Source organism: Podarcis gaigeae (assembly GCF_964106915.1).
Source record: "Podarcis gaigeae genome assembly, chromosome: 8".
NCBI classification, from domain to species: Eukaryota; Metazoa; Chordata; class Lepidosauria; order Squamata; family Lacertidae; genus Podarcis; species Podarcis gaigeae.
Genome location: NC_139684.1, coordinates 17,263,155 through 17,275,802, shown reverse-complemented (window position 1 = coordinate 17,275,802; position 12,648 = coordinate 17,263,155). Strand labels below are relative to the sequence as shown.

General features: G+C 44.0%; 1 protein-coding gene and 2 long non-coding RNA genes across 5 annotated transcripts in view; 2 read left to right on the top strand and 1 right to left on the bottom strand.

Moving 5' to 3' along the window:
- The first annotated feature begins 1,178 nt into the window (after window positions 1-1,178).
- LOC310850935 lies at window positions 1,179-3,913 on the top strand. The gene is made up of 2 exons (XR_014567491.1): window positions 1,179-1,959; window positions 3,706-3,913. It is a non-coding gene; the product is annotated as an uncharacterized lncRNA (long non-coding RNA).
- LOC310850925 overlaps window positions 3,652-12,648 on the bottom strand; it is a 14,201-nt gene continuing 5,204 nt past the window's right edge. Inside the window, exons 1-2 of one of the 2 annotated variants that reach the window (XR_014567482.1) lie at window positions 9,091-9,202; window positions 3,652-4,098 (exon numbers count right to left, since the gene is read on the bottom strand). This is a non-coding gene — a long non-coding RNA (uncharacterized lncRNA). Of the gene's footprint in view, window positions 4,099-9,090; window positions 9,203-12,648 lie in introns of those variants that run through there. The other variant, XR_014567481.1, reaches the window with a different exon arrangement.
- Window positions 9,425-12,648, top strand: part of H6PD (hexose-6-phosphate dehydrogenase/glucose 1-dehydrogenase) — a 20,649-nt gene continuing 17,425 nt past the window's right edge. The window contains exon 1 of one of the 2 annotated variants that reach the window (XM_083752563.1): window positions 9,425-9,545. The gene's annotated coding sequence lies outside the window, so the exon portion shown is untranslated. The remainder of the gene's footprint in view (window positions 9,546-12,648) is intronic. The other variant, XM_083752564.1, reaches the window with a different exon arrangement.

Genomic DNA, 12,648 nt, shown 5'->3' with positions numbered 1-12,648 from the left:
CTCCCACTGCTGCTACTTTTGGAAGTTGTGTGTACTCAAGGCTATTGATATCATAGAATCATAGACCACGAGGGACCCTAAGGGTCATCCAGTCCAACCCCCCACAATGCAAGAATCTCAACTCAAGCATCCATGACAGGTGGCCACCCAACCTCTGCTTAAAAACCTTCAGCGAAGGAGAGTCCAGCACCATCCAAGGAACCCATTGACTCAATTTGTATCAATCCATATCAATCCTGTTAGTTAGTTTGTTTGTTTGTTTATTATACACCACTAGACTGTAAAAAAAAGCCTGAAACTGTTCTTAACCTGAAGCACCACTTTAGCTAATGGGGCCTCCCGCTGCCGCCGCACCGCTACTGTGCGATTTCTGTTCTCATCCTGGAGCAAAGTTCTTAACCCGAGGTAATATTTCTGGGTTAGCGGAGTCTGTAACCTGAAGCGTCTGTAACCTGAGGTACCACTGTAGAAGCAGTTGAGGGGGAGCATATGTGGTAAGGCATTTCTTTACAAAATATTGGTGCATTTTTAAATTTTTTGAAAAACCAGAGCTAGTGTGGTGTAACAGTTAAGAGTGTTGGATTAGAACCTGGGAGGCCAGGGTCCAAATCCCCATTCAGCCATGAAACTCACTGGGTGACCTTGGGCCAGTCACTGCCTCTCAACCTAACCTGCCTCACAGGGTTGTTGTGGGAATTAAACGAGGAAAGGGAGAGCCATGTACTTCACCTTGAGCTCACCTGGAGAAAAAGGTGGGATATTAAAAAAAATTAAAAAATTAATTTAAAAAAATAAATTAAAAGTTGACTAGAAAGCTGGATGTGGAGTAAGTGGTAATGTGAACATATTCCAACAGCTGTTGCGCATGCGCAAATGAGTAGGCCTGCTCAGATGACAACTTCAGGAAAGGTTCCCAGAGAAAGGCGGCCGGGAACCAAAAAGTTCATGCACGCCAGGTTAAGCCATCCCCATCCCCTCTGTGATGTGAAGAACACTGTGCAAAATGACCTTGCTGTGTTTTAAGCCACAAATGCAAACATACCCTGGGACTCCAGAGAGCTGCTGCCAGTCAGAGCAGACATTACTGGGCTCGATGGACGAGCAGTCTGACCTGGTGTAAAGCAGCTCCCTATTTTCCTAATGCAAAATGGCCAAAATACACACACACACACACACACACACACACACACACGTGCTCCTATGTACATAAAAAACGTAAGGCTTCATCGCACAGCCCCCAACTGAAGGATTTGTATGAAGTCAGAAAGCAGGCCCCACTGGAGGATTTGTCATCGCAATCCTGAACTGGGTGGGACAAAGGAGCAAAAGAGAAGGCAGGTTCCACAACATGGCATGGGAGTGGGTGAACACAGGGAGAATGGCATGATAGAGGTTGGTGAGTGCAGCAAGCAGGGGTGCAGCCTCTGCACTGATCAAGGGATAAAAACACTCCTGCGAGAATTTGGAAGAGAAAGTTTACATCACCTATGCCAGTGCCACAAGGACACAGGAAACCTGTCTTATACCAAGTCAGACCATTGGTCCGGGTATGCCAGTATTGTCTACATGACCGGCAGCTGTTCTCTGGAGTTTTAGGCAGAGGTATTTATCCCAGCCCTACCTGGAGATGCTGGGGGTTGAATCTAGGACTTTCTGCTCTGCCATCAACACACAATCCTTCTTTAGTATTCTCTGTATTTTGGGAGAAATCACTCCAGCTTCACTTTGACAACAATTTCCTCTGGTGCCTGAATCTGCTGCCTTCTTAATTACAGGTTCCTTGTTCTGAAAGCAATCAGGCGGGGGTGGGCTTTGGTAATATGGTGCCCAGAGCAAGGCATCCATATAAATATAGGTATTATTATTATTATTAATATTAATATTAATATTTGCCCACTCAGCTCAGCACCCGGTGGAGGGGAACCACCCACACTACCCTAAACCCAGCGCTGAAGTCGGGTCAGTGGAAAGTGGGAATTGGAAAGTGGAAAGTGCCTCCCCTCCCTCAAATATAACTGAATTAACAAAAACTAAAATGAATTCGTTTCCAAGCATGCGTTAATCTATGCAGAAGGGGCACAAGGAAAGAGGAAGAGGAGTTAGAGCAGGCACGAAACTTTGAATTTCTCAGCAAGGACCTGCCACCCAGAACCTGTTGTGGCTAAACATAAGAAAGAGTCCAGCTGCATCAAGCCATGGGCCCATCTCACCCAGCCTGCTGCTCCCTACTTGATAGAGCAAAAGATTCCTGCATTGCAGGGGGTTGGACTAGATGACCCTCGCGGTCCCTTTCAACTTCACAATTCTAGGATTCTATGAGAATCCTGACTGTGGCCAATCAGATAGTTCCAGGAAGTTCAAAGGCAGGGTTTTATAAACCTCAGTCAACCCCTGCTAAGTTATCTGCCCCCCAACTAAAAACAACAAAACAAAACAAAACAAAACAAAACACAGCAGCCTTTCCAGTTAAAATAACCCTGGGGGATAATCCTGGCTAATTTATGTGATTCAACAGCTGAGCAGAATTAAACTCAGGAATCTGTAATGAGAGCCATTACAATGAGAGCCGGCATGGTGTAGTGATTAGAGTGTCCGACAAGCACCTGGGAGACACGAGTTCGAATCCCCACGGACATGAAGCTCACTGGGTGACCTTGGGCCAGTGACTGCCTCTCAGCCTTGCCTACCTCACAGGGTAGTTGTGGGAATTAAATGAGGAGCGGAAAACAATGGATGCCACTCTGAGCTCCTTGGAGGAAAAGGTGAGATAAAAATGCAATTACTACTACTACTACTACTACTAATAATAATAATAGATACATTCCCAAGTGATGCCACACTATCCATAATTTTATAAACCACAATTACTTTCCCCTTGGTTCTCCTACCCCGCCCATAATAAAGTCCCAAACACTGTAGCTTTTCCTGCTAAATTAATCCCGAAAGATAACCCTGGTTAATATCTGAGACCAGACAGCTGAGCAGAGCTGTGCCCCATTCTGTAATGGATCCATTCCCAAGTTTAGAGTTGATAGCAAGCGTGTGTGTGTGTGTGTGTGTGTGTGTGAGAGAGAGAGAGAGAGAGAGAGAGAGTGAAAGATGCCCTAAACCACCCAACTACAGACAATTTGAAGGAGAGAGTTGGGGCCTTTTTGCACTAACCCACAACCTGCAATGTTATAGGCTGCTCTCAAGCATTTCAGCAGAGACACGCTAATGCAGGAGGAAGGGCGAAGCAATGAAATTCAAGGCAGAGATTATTCTTGGAAGACCATCCCTCCTCCTCCTGCTGCTGCTGCTTCTCTCGCTAAATGCTTTCTGCTGCAAGAGGATGCCCTCTGATGCATACTCTTTCTGCAGCAGGGAAGGGAAGGGGGAGAGGGAAAAGCTCTGCAGTTTTTTCCTTCCTCCCCCCAGAGTTCCCACTGCAGCGAGACTGCATCAGAATAAAGAAGGGGGAGGGGGAGGGAAAAAATGCAATGGATATGCCGCAAGCAACTTCCCAGGGAAGACCTGGGTTTCTTTCACATGCAAAAAGAAATATTTAAAAAATATAAGCATCAAATCACCCCTAACCTCAAGAAGACACATGCAATCCCCACCCCACACCCACAGCAACTTAAATCAGAAATAATATTGAAACCCGGAGGGTGGTTTTAGGGAAATGGGAATATAATTCAGCTGTTCTTTCTATGGATCCCCTAGGATAATTCCAACCGGCTCCAAATCAAAAGTTGAAGGAGCAGCTGGGAATCTTCTCCATGGGAGTCGGGTAGGAAGGCTGGTTCCCGAAACCGAGTCATTTCTGCAAATCAACAGAACTGTTTTGATTCCTGGGCTGGAGACCATGGGCATATTACAGAAATATAATTTTAAAATAAAAATAAATTCAAATAAATTGAGCTGCATCAGAGTCAGGTTATCAAACACTCTTGCTTCACACACACACATTACCTGCCTTCTCCCGGACCTGTGATCTGCAGCTCTGCCTTCCTCTCGGTGGAATGATGCTTGTTAAAAAGTTACAAGCTTCTGCTCAGGAGGCAGGACCTGGGAAGGAATCCTTGCAAGGATAGCATCCAGGGAAGCTCAGAGAAGCTGTTTAAGCAGGGACAGGAGACAAGAAAGGGGGGGTGTCAATGGGGAGGGCATTAAATATATTAAATCACTTACTTTGCAGGATTGCATCTTCCTATGGAAAGGCAAAAACCACCCCCACGTCAGAGGCAGCATTCTGCCTCCATCAGTTTTCTGCAAATGTGGAAGCCAGAGAGTGTTCGCAGGAAGGTTCTTGGGGCATGGAAACGTTGTGTGTGCTCGCACACACTCGTGTCTGCTTGTGCTACTCTGCAAAACTTAGAATCCTATCATTTTAGAGTTGGAAGGGACCTCAATGGTCATCTAGACCAACCCCGGTCCTATACATTAGTGGTCCCCATCTAAAACACAAACAATTGTTTCCAACTAAGTCCTACTCAGAGCAGGCCCACTGGAACTCGTGGAGCTGAGTTGCCCATGTCAATTTATGCAGCAGTTCTACTAAGTTAGTCCTGCTCAAAATGGGTTCATGGAAATTAATGGACATGGGTAACTTCAGCCTACCAATTTTAGTGGGTCTCCTTGGAGTAGGATCAACATTAGCTACACCTCCAAATTAATCACAGTTTGACTGCAAGTTAGGATTACTACCCAGCCACCCTTTATGCCTGAAAGACACCTTTTGTGCGTGCACCTTTTGTGCGTGCAGAGAAGCAAATAATAATTTGGAACATTTATAACCCATCTTTCCTGCTTTCACAGGGCTTTGCCCACGGCAACATCCCAAATACATAATGTGTATTTAAAAGCAGTGCCCCAAAAGTCAACAGAGTAGAATAAAATTAAGTGTCAGCAGTAGTTCATACACACATTGATCTACTTAAAAGCATTTCTAAGCCACTTAATATTTGAAAAATCTCAGAACGGTATTATACAAAAATGCAACATTCAAATGATGAAACGGGGCCGTAAAACAGAGATACGGTAGGAGTGCCAACAGCTATGGGGCAGAGCAGCTGCCTAGCATGCAGAAAGCCCCACTGCCCCAAATCCAATCTCCAGCACCTTCAGGTGTGGCTGGGAATTGCCCTCAACCTGAAATCCTGGAGAGCTGCTGGCAGTTTGTGCCAGGACAATGCTGAGCTAAATAGACCAATGGTCTTACTCAGTATTCAGCAGCTCCCTATGCCCCATGAACATTTCTTTCTTTCCTTCCTTCCTTCCTTCCTTCCTTCCTTCCTTCCTTCCTTCCTTCTCCTCTTTGGCTAGCTAGCACTTTCGCCCATTCAAATGAGTCTCTACTGGTTAAAAAACCTCCAATTATTTTGTTCGTAAAAAATAAAAAGAGTTTGGGGTGAGGGAAAGCCAGCTCAACCCACACTCTTCACCTGCTGTTTGCGGACCAGGGCTTTAAAAACATGGGAGCAAGCAAGGCCATTCCCCACCTATGGCTACTACAGTGGTACCTCGGGTTAAAAACTTAATTCGTTCCGGAGGTCCGTTCTTAACCTGAAACTGTTCTTAACCTGAGGTACCACTTTAGCTAATGGGGCCTCCTGCTGCCGCTGCGCCACCACTGCACGATTTCTGTTCTCACCCTGAAGCAAAGTTCTTAACCTGAGGTACTATTTCTGGGTTAGCGGAGTCTGTAACCTGAAGCGTCTGTAACCTGAGGTACCACTGTAGAAGCAGTTGAGGGGGAGCATATGTGGTAAGGCATTTCTTTACTGTACTAGACATGATAGCTACCCAGGATAGAACCCAATACTAAGAACTTATCAAAAATGTACAACTTGCTGTTGAAATGGAACACACTAGATGAGACCGTCAAATCAGCTATGATTAAGTGGGCACAAGATATTGGTCATGACATTATGTTTGCGGATTGGGAACAGTTATGGACCACCGATATAAAATTTACGGCATGTAATGCCTTAAGAGAAAATATTATGAAAATGATTTACAGGTGGTACATGACCCCAACCATGCTCGCAAAAATCTATAATTTGCCCAATAATAAATGCTGGAAATGTAATGAGACTGAAGGAACCTTTGGTGGACCTGCCCGAAGATTAAAGCCTTCTGGGAAATGATCTATAATGAAATTAAGAAAGTACTTAAATGTACTTTTCACAAGAAACCAGAGGCATTTCTCCTGGGCATGGTCGGCCAATTGGTGTTAAAGAAGGATAGGACGTTTTTTATGTATGCCACCACAGCAGCAAGGATCCTTTTAGCAAAGTATTGGAAGACACAAGAACTACCCACACTGGAAGAATGGCAGACAAAGGTGATTGATTATATGGGACTGGCGGAGATGACTGGCAGAATCCGTGACCAAGAAAAAGAGACGGTGGAAGAAGACTGGAAGAAATTTAAAGTATACCTTAAAAATTGTTGTAAAATTGATGAGTGCTAAAATGTCAGAGGAAAGGAAAATATAGAATTACAGCTGTAATTGATTATGTATGAGAAGAAGCGTAAAAAGAAAATAAGTAATTAATTAATTGGTGTGAAGAGTTGCTGAAGAAATTTAAAACAGGGATGCAGAAAAGGGGAGGTAAGGGGAAGTCCGAGAAGCAAGGCTTAGGAAAAATAGTTTTTGAAATTATACATGTTTATATGTTTTTGTTTGTTTATGTGTGTGTGTTGTTCTGTCTTTAATTTGTGTTGGAAAATTAATAAAAAATATTTTTTTAAAAAAATAGACATGATAGCTACAACCTGCCTTGATGATTGAAAGAAGCAATGATTCTGCATACCAGCTGCTGGAAGCCATGGGACAGGAGGGTGTTCTCATGCTCAAACCCTGCTTGCTAATTTCCCACGGGCATCTGACTGGCCACTGTAGGAATCGGATGCTGGACTAGATGGGCCATTGGCCTGATCCAGCCGTGCTCAATTCTGATTCCTATAACTAATTTTAAGGCCTGCCACAAATGCAGGGGGGTTGCGGAGGGATGTTTGTGGTTACGATGCATTATTTCATTATAATTATTCTAAGCAGTTTTATTATTCTTTAGAAATATTTAGGAGATGCAGGAAAATTTCACCTTCCAAACCAACCTCTCCAAGCTCTGCCGCAACCCAAAACGGATTCGTGCATGGAGTGTGACGACTTTCAGCTTAATTATTTGGCGGCATGCATTAAGTTTGATTTGCAGTCCCACTGGTATCAATGATTTGTATATCTAAGGCCTTCTTGCCGGGGTGAGGGAAGGCAGAATGAAGCCTGGGGCAGGGGAGATTATAGCAGCATTTAAACCCCCCTCACTTAGGATCAGGAATCGGAGAGCGCCAGCGGAGCTCTGCCCACGCCCCCTCCTTCCTACCTACCTCTGCAGTTCCCCAAGCTTTCTGTAACTGCAGCAGCTCCTAACTCATCGGGTATGTGTCCTCTGGACATGCTGCGCGTGTGAGCATTGCAGCTCCACTGCAGCAACTGGCGGCCGGCTGCAGAGTGTTCCAGGCCGGCTGGCTCCTCCACTCCACTAGCCAGGGTAGACATTGCAGGTGCAATGCCCTTGTCTTTTCCAAAGAGAGAAAGAGAGAGAGAAGAAAGGTTGGGATGGAAAGGAGCCCATCTCATTAAGCTGTGAAAGCTGCAAGGGATTTAAACCCTGCACAGATCAATATGGAGAGTGGATGCTTCGTGGCAGCCAGGGTTGCAGCCAGCCATTATTTTACTCAGAGTAGACACATTGAAATGAATGGCACTGCAAACTGCCCTGTGATCTTCGGATGAAGGGTGGTATACAAATTTAATAAATGAAATGATAATGATGATAATAATAATAATAATAATAATAATCCTTTGATCATCAGTTAACACTAATGTTATTTACTTGGACTTCGTTATTTTAACCCACATGCAACTGTGCTTATTGTGCATGCCTGTTTTTTGGTTTTGGTTTTTGCCTTTTAATTTTCATCTGTTGTTAAAACTGTTCTCTCTGTTTGTATAATTTTTTTTAAAAAAGAAAAGCCTTCACTACCACTCCCCCCAAAAAAGAAAATGAAATAAAAGAATGAATGAGCCTAAGTTAGGCATGTTTGTTAACTTCAATGGGGCCTATTCTGAGTAGGTCCAGTTCTATATGTAATTGTTTTGTAGGGCTGATTTTACTTTCTGTAATTTTCAGCACCCGCAGCTTAGAAATGTTAATAGTTAAGCAGTATATAAATACCTTAAACAAATACTATACTTGTTTTAATTGTTATATTGGCCAAGGCACAGTCTGACCCCCTCCTTTGGTAATCCTCACAGAACTCTAGCCCAATGGTTGCCATTAATTTGATTTTGAATTGATTTTAGAATAAATTGATTTTAGAATGCATTTCAATTAATTGTGACTATGTAAAATGTGTTACTTTTATTGTTGTTAGCCACTCTGAGTCCGGCTGAGGAGGGCGGGATATAATTTTATTATTATTATTATTATTATTATTATTATTATTATTAAACACAGCTTATTATCTGGGCGTTTAACCACAGAGCCGTGTGTTTTCAGGGGCCACCTTGATTGCTGTGACTGTAATCTGTTGTTTAATTCTGAATTTTAAGTTGTCATAATCTGTCCTGGTACCTGCTGGATGAAGGACAGGTAATTTATTATTATTGTTATTGTTATTGTTATTGTTATTAATGCCCTGTTTCGCAGGTGTGCTTTTGCATTGCTTTTGCAGTTTGTGTTGTGAAATCGCTTCAAGACGCTTTGGAGGAAGCAAGCCATAATTTTTTAAAAAATAACAGGAATATTGTTTTCTGCATTCTGAAGCTTCAATGTTTTCGAAAGAGCAGGGCCTATTGGAATGAATGGACCATGTCTATTCATTCCAATGGATCCACCTACACTGGATATAGTCCTTACTCTCAAGTAAAGCACTGCACGTGTGTATGGGATTGCAGTGTTGAAGGCCACAACATCACAAGTGCGGTCTAAAAATAGCAAGATTAAAAATTGCACCTAACCATTGGTCAACACTGCCTTGCAACAAAAAACGCTTTTATAAAAAAAAGTTATTTCCCCCACGCTTTATAAAAAGCCTTACCAACGCAGCCCAACGGATGTCTACTCAGAAGTAAGCCCCGTTGAGTTCATTGCTACTTTCTCTTAGGCAAATGCGTGCACAATATTGAGGAGCGTTGCAGTCTGTTACTTGGCAGAAGAGTTCCCCCCAACCCCAAGCGCCTTCCTCCCCACTTGGTTACCAGTTACAGTTTTGGCTGCACGCCTAAGCCTATTTACCTGGGAGTAAACCCCACTGAACTTAACGGGACTGACTTCCGAGTAGGCATCTAAAACTCTCCCTCCCGCATCACAACTGCCTGCGCTTGTGCAACGCGAACCATAGATATTTTCTTTTTTATAAAAAAAACAAAACCCTGCTTGTCATTTGGAAGAGGAGGAGCCTTCTTGCCCTTCCAAAGAAACCAGATCAAGAGCGCGCTTCACGTTTGCTGCAAAATTCGCTTTTGGGGGTCCCACGCCGCCAGTGGGAGGGAGGTGAGTGCCCTGGATCAGCATTGGACCTACAGCAAAAAGGGAAGGGGGGGCGGTCCAGATCTGTCAATCAAGTCCACTCCTCTTCCACCCCCATCGCCCGCTAAACAGGTTCCTGGTTGCGCCATTGCAAATTGAAAGTGTTGCGTTGCGCTGTTGGGAGAAAAAGGTTCGTTCTGAGCCTGCTGGAGGAAGACCCAGGAGACGAGATTTTAGTTTATTTTTAACTGTTTCTTTGCAAAGGCAAGCAAGGCAGCCGCCTCCAGATCTGGCCTTCCGCCGCACCAGACCAGCTGATCTTGCAATGGAGCATGGCAAAAAAAAAAAAAAGGTGCACCGTAGTCAAATCAGGAAGCTTTCTCGGCCTGGGTTTGCTTCTAATAAAACTCCTAGCCATTTAATCAACACAGAGCTGGAATTGCCCGGGTCATTCTACAGGGTCACAGAGAGTCCTGGGAACTGTAGTTCCTTAAGGGTGCTGGCAGTTGCAGTTCTGGGAGGTCAGCACCTTTAACAAACTGCAGTTCCCAGGGTTCTTTGAGGGAAGGGGAGTCATGGCTGTTAAAAGTGACATATGACTGCTTTAAACCTGTGGTGCTGGTGTGGGCTGAGGAACATGTGGCTTTACCTCGCTTGCTTTTGCTTTTTTAAAAACTGGCCTACAACTCCCATAATCCTTGACTGTTGCCTAAGGTGGCTGGGGCTGATGGGAGATGGAGTCCCAACAGCATACAGAGGGCCACAAGTTCTCACCTCTGGCCTAGATTAAAAAGAATATAAATTTGGTATGCTGGGTACTAGAACCTTTGCTTTGCATGTAGAAGGTCCCAGGTTCTCTGCAGGTAGGGTTTGGAGAGGCCTTTCCTTCTGTGTGGCGTGTAGAAACCTCTCTCTTTTTGCACAACTGCAATTAGGAACGTGGGGGGAAATTTGACTCGGGATGCATTTCAATGGGAACCTACCTAATTTGCAGTTACAGTGAACTGAAACAGCCCTCTCCAGCCAATGAATGTGCCCGCTAGGGGAGAGTGTACATATAAACAAATATATTAGTGGAAGTAGCATACCCAAAATGCATGAAATTAGGGGAAATTGCATATGAACTTGTGTACCTTAGGGGAAATTTACAAAAAAACAAACCTGCCCATTTTTCATCTTTTTTAAAAAAATTGCAAACTCATAAGGCATAAGGAAATGTGTAGAAATTAACTATAGTTTGCAAAAAAGAGAAACTGAGGGTCACATCCATTGTTCTGCCCAAATTTGCATCCATCACCCAGGTGTGACCTTCAGATGCTGCCCCATGACACCCTTGGTTTGGAAAATGTTCCTTAGTCCTATTCTGTGTTCTGATTACTATCAAATGCCACATCATACATTCAAAGCAGTATCATACCATTTTAAACAGTCACTGGCTTCTCCCAAAGAATCCTGGGAACTGTAGTTTGCAAAGGGTGGGTTAGAGACCCCCTTTCCCTTGCTGAGCTACAGTTCCCAGAGTTCCCTGGGAAGAGGGGTTGGTTGTTAAACCACGGTTGCTGCGAATTGCAAGTGGGGAGAGTGTTGTTGCACTCAGGTCCTGCTTGCAGGCTTCCCATTGGGGCCACCGGTTAGCCACTGGGAGAGCAGGATTCTGGACAAGACAAGCCTCTAGTCTGATCCAAGAGGGCTCTTCTTATGCTCTTAGTCACCCTATTTTTCTCAGCTAGCTTAAAAAAAGCAATTGGACCAATTCATGGGGGTTAAGACTATTAACTATGGTGACTTTCTTCTACTTCTATAGTCCGAGTACCAAGATTCTGGGAATCGCAAGTTGGGAGAGTTTTGGTGACACTGAGGTTCTGCTTGCAGGATTCGCACTTGGGGCATCTGTTTGACTGCTGAGAGAACAGGATGGTGGACTTGATGGGTCTTTGTCCTATCCAGCAATCAGACTCTTCTTGGGCAGTTATGATAAACTGCTGTGAACTTGGAGGAGACTCCAGACATCCTATATTTGTTTCAGTGGGTTGAGGTCTTACTTGAGTGCCAGGGAAAGCCTTGCTGGGCTCAAGGCCTCCCATGGGCACCACCCTTGTGCAGAATAGTACATCCCAGTCATACAAACACACAAACACCCCTCTCCATCCAGGCTAGTAAGAGTCCACAGTTCAATAACAGGCAAAAGCTAGAATGTGCAGGGCTAGTTAAGAACCTCAAAGGTGATACAGAGAGGTTTGGGAAGCCACATTAGGTCCTAAGATTTCCTATCCCTGGCATTTTATTCCACAGAATAATATTCCAAGCAATACACCCACAAGGCTGCTCCAGTTGCTTTTGCTCACATGATGGTTGAAAATCAGTAGTCCAGTGCTACTCACACACTTCCTTGTTTGATCAATCTGACGTGGAAGCAGTTAAGCAAATTATTAGCTTCCGCTCCCCTCAAATAGTCTGGGTTTATTTGCATGACAACTGGGCACAGATAAAGAAATATTGTTGGAACAGCTAGGTGAATTTTGTGCAATTGGATGGGTGTTGTGTAACTAGGGAGTTTTCTGGTGGGAGGAGGAATGTATTAGAAGCATTTCAAGCTGCTGAATCTGCTCCAAGGAGATGAATGGATCCATCTCTGGTATTGTGGTCTCGTCAGCAAAAGAAAAATGCTCTCGTGCGTGCGCGTGCGCACACACACTTATCAGGGCATACTTTGCACATTTGTAGATATTAATTTGACACCACAAGCTCAAGTGTGGTTCAAATCACTACTCTCCTCTCGGGAAAGTAAGAATTGGCTTTGGGCAACCAGTCAGGGAAGCTTTTTGAGAGTTGACTCTTTCAAACTTTAAGGGACTAGTTTGGGTGTACTGTGGACTAGAACCTTGTACAGAGCTATTTACAAGGCTGGGTTTAGGGCTGCCATCTTCTTCCCACTGAGATCTTTATCTTTACATGATATATTTTATTTGTATGCTGCCATTCATCTGAAGACCAAAGGGAGGTTCACAACATAAAAATACAAAATGAGAATACAAACCACATAATAAAAACTGTGTCTTTATAAAGGAACCCAAATTATTTCTTTAAAGCACTTTTGCGTGCCTCTTTAAAACCCTTGTGTACCTTA